Source organism: Podarcis pityusensis (genome assembly GCF_964106645.2).
Source record: "Podarcis pityusensis genome assembly, chromosome: 7".
Taxonomy (NCBI): domain Eukaryota; kingdom Metazoa; phylum Chordata; class Lepidosauria; order Squamata; family Lacertidae; genus Podarcis; species Podarcis pityusensis.
Genome location: NC_138031.1, coordinates 61,953,796 through 61,964,979, shown reverse-complemented (window position 1 = coordinate 61,964,979; position 11,184 = coordinate 61,953,796).

Genomic DNA, 11,184 nt, shown 5'->3' with positions numbered 1-11,184 from the left:
AGGCAGGTGTTATCCGTGTAATATAAAATAATCAGTTTGTAAATCTGTATTTATTCACATTTTGACAAGTGGTAGAAACATGGATATTCAGCCAAGCATCGGACTAAAGTGGCACCTCTTGCTTGGCAGATGTATTTATCTTGCTAGCATATTGACTAGTTTTATATTAAGTTGTATTTAAATGAATCATTGTGTTACTGTAGGTTGATGTTGTTTTTCTCTCTGGGATTGTGTGAACCACGGAGAGCAGGTTGTAAATAATTTATATAAACATAAATAATATATAAGCAGTTAAAAACCAAATTGTTTATTCAAAGTTCCTAGAATCTTTTTCAGTTTTAAGAATAAGTGAAATGTCATATCAAGCACCTGGGTGTTGTCCTAACATTGAGTTGATCAGTATAAATACTACTACACTTTTAGAGAAGATGAACTGGGCCTCCCCCCCCCCCTTCGGCTATTGGATTAAACTCAATTTGAGCGCCTCCGGCTGTTGCCTGGGTTGCATGCCCCTAAATCTGGTCCTGGTTAAGAATTTGCATTGTCTCTGGCTAATTCATCTGGCTAATTCCACATGCAAGACTGTTCCATACTCCCATAGTAATTAGATACAATGGGATTAATATGACAAGTTTTTTATTATTATTTAATCACAATACATACAACATTTATGTTCTACATCAGTGATTCCCAATTGGGGCTTGCTTAGCACACCCAGTTGGTCTGTGGGACCATTCAAATAACAACATCCACCATATATTTATCAAAATTTTCAAAAGTAGGGGATCCATGGCTTGGATTTTGAAAAACGGGGTCTGCAGTACTTAGCTAATTGGGAACCCTTGCTCTAGATAGTTTTTGAGCTAGGTCCCTGCACAAGAATAAGCTTTAAAATTTGCTATTAAAGGTCTTTCAAAACATAAGAGTTGTCATTAGGAAAGTTTTCTCATACAACAGCCATTCCACTACCAGAAGCCTTGTTCTTAATGTGCTACAACAGGCAAATCCAATCATTGTCTTGTACTTGCAAAAGGTGTTTCACAACCCCTAGCTGCTGTTGCTTCTTCTTCTTCTTCTTTGGTGATCAATTGTAGCCGAGTAAAATTGTCTTCCAAAACAGGGTTTTAGCAGTGAGTCCGTAATTGACTTTGGAGACCAGTACTGGATCCACACATCCTTCCACAGTAGGGACATAGGTTCCGGGCAGGAGTTGATCATGGTGAAGGTTTGCCAAGCGTGCCTTCCTCTTAGCACGTTTCTCCCTGTCGTCCTAGCAAATCATGGCTATTATTACAGCAGGTGACTGTTAAGTTTCTGTGCTAGTGCTTACACAACAAGGCCTATTTTCAATCCTCTTGCACTAAACACATTGGATCTCAATCAAAGAGTTACCTTCCGCTAAGCCATTTGCAGGGTAGACACATTGAAGTCAATTGACTTAATTTTGCCAGGACCAGTGGGTCTACTTTGAAGATGACTTAGTGGATACAAATCATAAAGTCAGTTTTCTGCACTCCCAATTGTTGAATGGCTTCTGTTTGTCTCATGGAACAGTCATTTGTTATTGCTGGAGATGTTTCTTGTATGAGTTTAGCTTTCCACTGAACCATGTAGTGCCTTCTCTGGTAGGATGCCTTGGAGAGGCCCTTCCATCTTAGCCTGAACAACTTGATAGAAAGTTAAATGGAATGCAATCCAGCATACATCACCCAAGACTCCCTGGGTATCCCTTATATATTAAAAAAAATACCTGAAAGCAGAATCTGTGTTTTAAATATGAGAGACTTCACAACCTTGAAATGGAGGAAAAAATTGAGGCAGCATATAAAGCACCATGGAAACACCAAAATAAAAAGCCTGAAAGGACAAAATATTGAAGGATTAGAGTGCCTTTGTGCACAAATGTGCATTTCAACCAGGGTGAGTAGGCAGGTACAACTGTACGATGCTGTTCTATACATAGAGAGAAGAGAAATCAGTTTGCTTTTCCCCCCTCTGAAAAGCATCTGCCTCTAGCATGGAAGGCGGTGGCTATTTTTAAATCCCACAGCAACATTTCACAGCAACTGCATCTGAAACATGTTTTCAAATGACTGATCAGAGTAGTTGGGGATCAGATAAAAAAAAATGTAATAGGAGTCTGAATCATCTTGAAATAGGAGACAAAAGAGATTATGCTGAGTAACGGTCAGAAAAAAACCAGATACAACAACACTACAAACACATTAATAAGAGAGAGTTGGGGAACTTCCAGATGGTGCTGATTTAGGGAATCACATGAGCTTTCTAGCATATCTGATCTTTTCAGTAAACAGCCGGTGTCTTGGCAGTACATATAATAGGCAGTGCTGGTTTCCAGTGTCTTAAGTGCTATGGCACTGGTAGCCAATGTGCTTTACTGCAGATGGTGGTCTACAACTCCCATCACCTGCTTCAGCCAATGATCAGGTATGGTGGGAGTTGGACTACAAAATCTAAATGGCACCACACTGGCTATCCCTGTGGTGTCCTGTGTGTAGTAGGTCCTCTGCATAGAGGAGAAATGCTACTGGGTGACAAAGAGAAGGTGGAACTGCTCAAAAACTACTTTGCGTCTGTATTCACCCAAAAGGAAAGCACTGGCGAACCTGGTGATAACAGAATAAAGTATCCAAGGAGGGAGCTGCAGTCCGAGATAGGAAAAGAGGTGGCAAGGGAGCACCTAGCTACTTTAAATGAATTCAGATTTCCAGGACCTGATAAGCTGCACCCAAGGGCACTAAAGGCGCTTGCAGATGTAATCTCAGAGTCTCTGTGTGTAATCTTTGACAATTCTTGGAGAACAGGTGAGGTTCCTGTGGGTTTGAGGCAGGCAAATGTTGTCACTATCTTCAGAAGTCAGGGAAAAGAAGACTCAGGTAACTACCAACTAGTCAACTTGTTGTAGAAACCAGGAAAGGTCCTTGAACACATAATTAAATAGTTGGTGTATGAGCACTTAGAAAAGGATGCAGTGGTTACTAAGACCCAGTATGGTTTTCTCAAAAACAAGTCATGCCAGATAGAATTGCAAGATCAGGGGAACACATGGCTTGCTAGTAGTACATGTGAAAAGGATCTAGGGATCCTCATAGACCATGAGCTTCACATGAGTCAACAGTGTGATGCAGCAGCAAAAAAGCTAATGCTATTCTAGGCTGCATCAACAGAAGTATAGTGTCCAGATCAAGGGAAGCAATCGTATTTAGTATTTTAAAAATAAGTAGAAGCAATGGAATACTGATCTAGATCAGGATCATTTTTGAGGGAGGTTGGAGGGAATTTAACCATTTGCCCTGACATGCCCCTCCTCTCTGCTATTTGCTTTGAAAGAGAAGCTTCAGTTGTTGCCAACGATAACTTCCTACCCAATGCAAAGAGCAGGTACTAGTGCAGTGGCAATGAAGAATCTGGATCAGTATTGTAACAGAGACAAAGGGTTAAGGCTTTCTCTTTACATGACATAGTCCTAATTCAGGGCTCCCTACAGCTACTATTTACAGCTTTGAAAATCACACAATTACTCATTGCATGAATTATGTCACACCTCTCTTTGAAGAACTATATGCTTTATTTTTCTAGTGGAGTTCCTACACTGAAATGTTATAATAAAAATATTTTTATAAAAAATAGTTTCTAAATGTCCACAGAGGATTATTTAAGCCTTGAAATGTTTTCAGTCTTCTGAATTACTTCTGTGCTCATGTAATGATAATTTGACTCATGTTTTATCTACACTGCAGATTTTGCAAGTGCACTTATTGGTAAAAAGCAGTGTGTGTGTTCAAGAGAGAAAGAACAGTCTGTTACCATTGCAAATGAAAATAAGTAGAAGGCAAATATGCAGTTTAAATATAAAACCTCTACTTCTTGCATTCCATTTGCTCATTAACAAATAAGTAGTATTTCGATACAATCTGTTAACACACTAATTCTTTTGTAAGCAGAAGAAACTATGTTTCCGAGCTTTTGGTTAGTAACAGAGCTGCCAGATCCCCCCACCCCTCGACACAGGCTTTGGACCTTTAACAACATAGCAGGCAGAAATTCAACAGGTGGTTTCCCAACATGAAATTTCCCTGGTGGGTGGAAATCTGCACCCATTGAATCACTGCATGTCATATGGCTATGAATATCTCAACCTCTTGCTGAGGAAGTAGCAACCTTAAACCCAGTAGGCAATTCAGCTCAGAACAGACTATGATTCAAACTTGCATCTACGGTGAAATCTGAAAATACAACTCTAAATACATAATCCATTATTTGAATTGTAAAGCAATACTCTTTGCACCCATCTGAGTCAAGGCACCTTAATCTGGAGGTCATGTACTCTAAGCTTCATTTTAGCCTAGTTATCCCATAAAAATGAACATGTCAATAAAACGATACAGATTTTTAAATGGCTTTCTTTCCCAGGGAACTCTATGAAAATTTTCTGTCTCATCTTCTAACTGCTTGCAGGATACTCCCCCCACCCCCAACTCTTCTTTCCTTTCAGAAGACAGTTATCCTTTTTATAGATTCTGTTCTGTGTGTATCCAGCTGAAAGCTTATCATGCCAAACAGGAATTAATACAACAGGGCTGCAAACCTTTTGGGCCAGTGGGCCCATTTGGAATTTTCAGAAAGTGCCGTGGTACCAGTCACAAAATGGCTGCCACATCCAAAAGTACAAAAAACAAAAAAAGGGAACACAATGGTGTGGGCACCAGCTTCCCCATCAATGGAAAAAAACCCCCAAAACTACATTAGCCACCAGCATACTTGCTCACAGGGAGAAGTCCTTTGTACCTGTCCTTCAACATTTTGTCCCCCCCACCCAAAAATATCACCCTGTGGTCATACCTTGCTCTTCTCTGTTGTTGCTGCTTGTTTTAATGACTTGGGGGCTGGCCATACATAACCTGGTGTTGCACACCTTTCCCGCTTGTTTCTTCCTTGTTGAGGTGTTCCAAGGGGACAGCAACAATCTTCCGGGTTTTAGGCTGCCACCCTCACCATGTCTTCTCAGAAGCAAGCCCTACTGAATTCACTGGGGTTTACTCCCAGGTAAATGGGTTTAGGATGGCAGCTGCTTCACATATATTCACTATCCTGCACCTAAATTGATCTAAATCCCCAAATTACCTCATTAATATGGAAGGGAGGTGCAATGGCAAGCCGACAAACTCTATTAATCAACCCCCTGGTTCTAAAACTGAAAGCTGTCAACATGAAATATTCAGGTGCACAGTTTATAAAGGGCTCCTGACATTGTAGACTTGAAGTACAGAAAGCTGCACAGTTCCTTTGAAAGATGTGTATTTTAATACTGAATCTGAAAAAGGCTTGGATAAAAATAGCAGCCATGAGTAAATGGCTAAATATGTTTTACTTTAGGGGTGGGGGAGAAGACTCCTACAAGTGATTAAGTAGAAAACCCGCATATAGTATTAATCTGTACTATGATTCATATTAGGCATGTGTTTATAAATATTCATAGTTAGCTCCTACAAATCTGATTAATTGACTCTTCTGACATCATTGCAGCCCTTTTATATAATCCTGGTATATCATACCTCGGCGTTCTACTCATGTCTCTGAATATAATTTTAACACATTTTGCTTTAATTCAGGGCCGATTCTCACTCTACTGAAGGGCATACTGAGATCTATATTATTGGCTTTTTGCAAGCCCCTTCTTTCGCCTTCATGTATGATATTACTTCACATCCCATGTAGAGATAGACTTCTATTGTCTGGTCGTGATGAGATTTTCCTTAGCCCATGGTATTGAGACATCAGACTCAGCCTTAGCTGGGGAGAGTCACTAGCGCTACACTTGCCTGCCTCCAAAACCTAGAACATAGTTTGGAAAACTCATTGAATCCTTTCAACAGAGCAAGTACAAAACTTTCCCCCTTCCATAGCATTTTGGGATAATAAAACATTGTGAGATTATATATTTTACTGAAAAATTTAATCTTTAAAATCAACAGAAGTTTTCAAGTGACTAAGTGCTCATTAGGCTTTGTCATATATATATGCCAAGCCTCATCGAGACCCAGCTGAGACTCACATTCAGGCTCAGAGATCAGTTACATTTCAGATACTGGCTCTGCTTAGAGTGATTCAAGTTACACAATTCCCTGGAGGTGCAGCACTGAAATAATTCAGTACAATAACTAGACTGCAGGGCATTTCTCCAGGACTATTTGGGCTCTGCAGAAGCCTTGTAAGCCAGAGAGCCAACACAAGAGTAATTGTTAGTAAAACTGGAAACAAAATTTAGTAAACATGCTGGGTTTATTTTATCCAGCTTTATTTCTATCCAAACTCCAAACTTGATGTTTGAACATGCTTGAATTTTATTTTCCTGAGTAACTACATTAGCGATTAAAATCGCTGATCAAAGACCAGACCATATGTGCTACCCATATTTATTTATCTATGGTTAAACGTACCTTTGTTCTCATTGACATCTGCAGCATAGCAAATTTCTCAGTTCTTGTTTTTGCATAAATTGGTGAAAGCTACACATTTAGTGTAAGATCCTGCTGCCGATAGTAAACGTTAATTTGTAGCCTCGTTTCTGAAAACCCCTCGGGAAATCATTAAATGAACATAACTACAAACAGAATTGCAAGCCAATAAGGATGCATGCCAGCAGATAATCAAAGAGCCAAACTGATAAATATATATATATATTTAAATATACCCATTTTACTCCCCAGAGCATAAGCAACCAGAAAATTCAAATCTCCATTGAGCTGAATAATTGAAAAGGGAAAACAAAAACTGCCTAGTATTTACAACGGATCTTATTTTTGTTCCAAGGACACCCCCAGCGCCTTTTGTCACAAAGTGTTGGTTGTCTTCCTACCCCTTTTCAAAAGTACATAGAGCTGGAAGTGCAACTCACTTTCCCATGTCTTCTTTCAGCTCTGTGTGCTTTTCAAGGCTCAGATAGACAATTTAAAAGAAAATGGGGTGACTTAAGAAGCCAAGAGTGAAAGTTGGGGAGAGAAAATCGTATGGCAGAGGGGGAGCATACACAAACAAGTTGGAGCCAGTATAAATGATCCTCTAGAACAGGCTTCCTCAACCTTGGCCCTCCAGATGTTTTTGGCCTACAACTCCCATGATCCCTAGCTAGCAGGGCCAGTGGTCAGGGATGATGGGAATTGTAGTCTCAAAACATCTGGAGGGCTGAGGTTGAGGAAGCCTGCTCTAGAAATTACTTCCCCCCCTGTTCAGGGGTTCCCTAACCACCATAAATCATAGATCACATATTAACTGAGCCATAAAGTTTTCTGACCCATCACGGCCATGGTGCCAAAACAGTGATCCTTATGGGTCCTCGTAATTTTTACAGAGACTCCTTTAAAGCCACCATAAAAAAAAACATAGGCTACCACTATGCTCAGAGATGTGTCGCATTGTTTGTTGGCACTTTTCCTGGTACCTCATCTAAAGATCACCAAGTTCCACAAGGATCAGTGCCTTGGAGTGATGTTTTTGCAATGCCAGTAATTCCTGGATCTGTGATTTTTAACTGGGCAGTCTACCAAGGTTATGTTTAGTTCGGAGATGGTTTGAGGGGGGCCAGGGGGTCTGTATGAAAATGTATGTTCAAGATTATCTGCTTCCATTACTAGCTAAAGCAAATGGTGTGTGTATATGTATACGCATGCATACTTTCTTTTCATTTTTAGCAGCTCTTGGGGTTAGAGTAGCAACCTTGGAGGTGGGCAATGTCTACAGCACATGCTCAAAATTCCAGATGTGCCCACAGGCTCTAGACCTTGAAGCATTGCTCCTGTTCAGTGCAAACAGTACTTAGCTAGCTGGACCAATTAGCTCAGTAAAATGCAGCTTTCTGTGTTCCTACAGTACCTGAGGATGCCCCAATACATTATGTCTTATGGCAGCATACTGTTCCCATTTTATTTTCCCAACACCCCTGTGAGGTAGGTTAGACTGAGAAAAACTGATTGGTCCAGAGTGGCTTGAGTGCAGATGTGAACTTAGTCAAAGTACCACTCTCCAAACACTCCACCACCTCAGTTTTTTTTGCACCCTGCTGGGATTTTATAAGCTGTTGTGTGAGGAGTAAATGCTTGTTGGAACAGATGTTGATTAAAAAATTAATACATTAAAAAAACACAACACCTTGCAATCCTAGCTTCACTTACCTGTGAGGAAGCCCTTTGCTGAATTCAGTAGGATTTAATTTCTTAGTAGATGTGGTTAGGATTGAAGCCTTATTCTCCTTTCTCTTCTAAAAGAAATGTTCAAAATGCCTTCTGCAAAAGGGACATTTCCAGCAGAAAGAAACATATGACAGAGGTTTGCTGTGATAAGAATAAACTATATTTACTGTATTTACATCATGTGCCCTCCCTGACCTTCATCTGACAAATTCAGACTCTGAGGCATAGTCAAACTGATTACTTCCATCTGTCAGGGAATGTTACCTTTCAAATGGCACATGCAATTGTTCTGATGGCTGACAAGTCCACTTTTCTGTGTATTAGGACAAAGGCTACAAAACTAAGCTAGAGTTCAAGGCATGGGATAAATGGGCAAATCCCATGTCTCCTGATATTCAAATACTTGAGAGGTAGCCTTGCAACTTACTTTAACTGTACTTAAGGCAAGGAGCAGTTGAATGGTTCACGTGTTGTTGCTGTTGTTTAGTCGTGTCCGACTCTTCGTGACCCCATGGACCAGAGCACGCCAGGCGCTCCTGTCTTCCACTCCCTCCCACAGTTTGGTCAAACCCATGCTGGTTGCTTCGAGAACACTGTCCAGCCATCTCATCCTCTATCGTCCCCTTCTCCTTGTGCCCTCAATTTTCCCAACACCAGGGTCTTTTCCAGGGAGTCTTCTCTTCTCATGAGGTGGCCAAAGTATTAGAGCCTCAGCTTCAGGATCTGTCCTTCCAGTGAGCACCTGGTTAATGGTTAATTAAAGACTCAGCACATGGAGAGTGGCACTGAGTGGCACTTTAGAAATATTTAGTAGCCAATATATAGAGATGGGGCACTGAATGCTCCAAATTTGCAGAATGGCAACATTCACATGTGAAAGGCTGAAAGCTAAGAATACTATTTGAATTGTGTGAATATTCAAAACCTCTCTCATAAATCTGTTAAGCGTGCTGAAAGCTGTTAGGAGACCCCACTTTGCTTCACGCAGCTACAATTCCCAGAGTTCCTTGGGAAGAGGAATTGACTGTTAAATCACTCTGATAATGATAATTCCATGAGGGGAAAAGTGATTCGGGGAAGCCACCACTGTTTAAAGTGGTATGATACTGCTTTAAATGTATGGAGCAGATGCAGGCCTTGATTTTGTTAGTGAAATTTCATCACGTTGTGATTGCGGTTACATGTGCCCTGAAGCAAACTGTATAGTGCTTTGACTTCATGTTGCTTGGCTTTCAAAGGCATTTTTTTTCCATATAATAAGTAGGTTTGTCATGATCTATACAAAAGGGCGGCAATTCTAGTGAGAAAATACAGGCCCATTTGAAATGCCAGTTCCACTGCATGAAGTTAGGTATAATACAAGCTATCCAATTTGTCTAATGATAACTTTATATAGTGCCTCCTCCAACCTCTCTTGCAGTAAAAGTATTTTTTGTGAAATAAAATCATGCACATAAGTTGAGAAGACATTTATAAACGTGGTGTGGGGGGTAGAGGAACCGATACATTGAAAAGAGCTTTCTAACCTCTGCCAGCAGATGGAGCTCTTTCACTATTGTGACCACAGACAACATAGCCGTCATATGAAAAATTTCCCCTTTTGGAGGGCTAGTTTTCCTAGTCCAATGCCTTTTATAGATCCGTTTGCCAATAGTTTTTAGTGAACATTTTCATTTGACAACCTGCTTTTTAATGTAGCTTAATAATGTTTTATTACAGCATTTCACTTTTTAACGCAGGCCATTGATTAGGGGCTCCATGGTGCATCAGCTACCTGTGTTTTGTATCCTTGGTGAGAAGAGGGGCAGAGCAGGGGGGGACTATATCCAACCCAATTCCTCCACCACCACCCCAATTTCTATATGTATAGATGACAAACAGCCACATGGATTGAAAAAGAGAACTGGATTAGGAAGGACATTTTAGAATTTTTAATTTGGTGCCTCTGTTGTGGTCATTAAGCTGGTCTCTTAGGGCAATTGGGGCAGTGCCCCACAAACCTCAGCCTGACCCCCATTCCTTCCACTTGGCTGCCTTTTGACTTACCACCAGTCAGAGGGTGACTCTGTTTGTCATGCGTCTACCGTTGGTCTCCCTGCCTCCTGCCCTGCCAGTCGCAATGGGCACCAGCCACCACAGATCACTTTCTGCAGATCCTCTTGTCTCTCCTCTGAGTCATCATTGGTAGACCCAGGTCAGGTCAGGTCAGATGACACTGTCAGAGCCCTTCATGTGGTCATATATATATAGCAGCAGGGCTAATATCCAGCAGGCTGTATATATGGAGAGCCGGGAACTATCTCTACCATTTAGGCTGCCTTTTCCCTGACCGGTGTAGACTGGTGCACACCAGCAATTTTCCGAGTAAGGATGTACCTGCGTGCAAAGTTGTGTGGGAGAGGTTCCTGGAAAAAGGGTGTTGAGTTGAACGTATGGGACAAACGAAGAAAATTGTTCTCCTCAGCTTGATGGTTGGATTAATTGTCATGGTCTTCCAACTTTGGTTTGCTGTGTGAAAAGTGAATGTGTAAAGGGCTACTGATGACTATGCTTCTGTGAATACCACAGGCGGGGAGATTGCCCTTGGGGTTAAAATCCTGCTTGCAGGTTTCCCTCAGGCCACTATGAGAACAAGATGTTGGACTAGGTGGGCCTCTGGCCTGATCCGGCTTGTCCTTCTTACGTTCTTAAGTGGAGATCCACTTAAGATATTATTGAAACAGATATTATTGAAACAGAAGTGTGTTTCCCTACCCACTCTTTGTGTGTAATGCAGTATCTCTCAAAATAAAGATCAGAGTTTGAGCACTGACATAGAACGCCATAGAATTGTTTTAGATATTACGTCTCTGAACAAAACTCACAGAGCATGGTTTTTCTTTGCACATTTTGATATGTAAAACATAACCCTAGCAATGACTTTTCTCGGAAATAATGAAGGAAAAGTCATTCACCCATAGACTTCCCCCCATCC